This window comes from Octopus bimaculoides, chromosome 9, assembly GCF_001194135.2.
Source record: "Octopus bimaculoides isolate UCB-OBI-ISO-001 chromosome 9, ASM119413v2, whole genome shotgun sequence".
Classification (NCBI taxonomy): domain Eukaryota; kingdom Metazoa; phylum Mollusca; class Cephalopoda; order Octopoda; family Octopodidae; genus Octopus; species Octopus bimaculoides.
The window spans coordinates 11,884,086-11,884,354 of NC_068989.1; positions in this window are offsets into that span (position 1 = coordinate 11,884,086).

A 269-nucleotide genomic window follows, 5' to 3' on the forward strand; every position below is an offset into this window, starting at 1 on the left:
CTATCGCTGCCTAACCCGTTGCTGTTGCTGCCGTTACTACTACTACTACTACTACTACTACTACTACTACTACTGCTGCTGCTGCTGCCACTACTACTACTATTTCAGCTGAATGTCATAGCAGTGATAATAAATGTTAGCATTGCTTTACGGCCACAAGGACTGAATTATATAGTATAAAACGTGTCAAAAGCAGAGCTTCAAAGCACGTGGTGATATATATGTTCTGTGTGTGTGTGTACATATATATATATATGTACATATATATA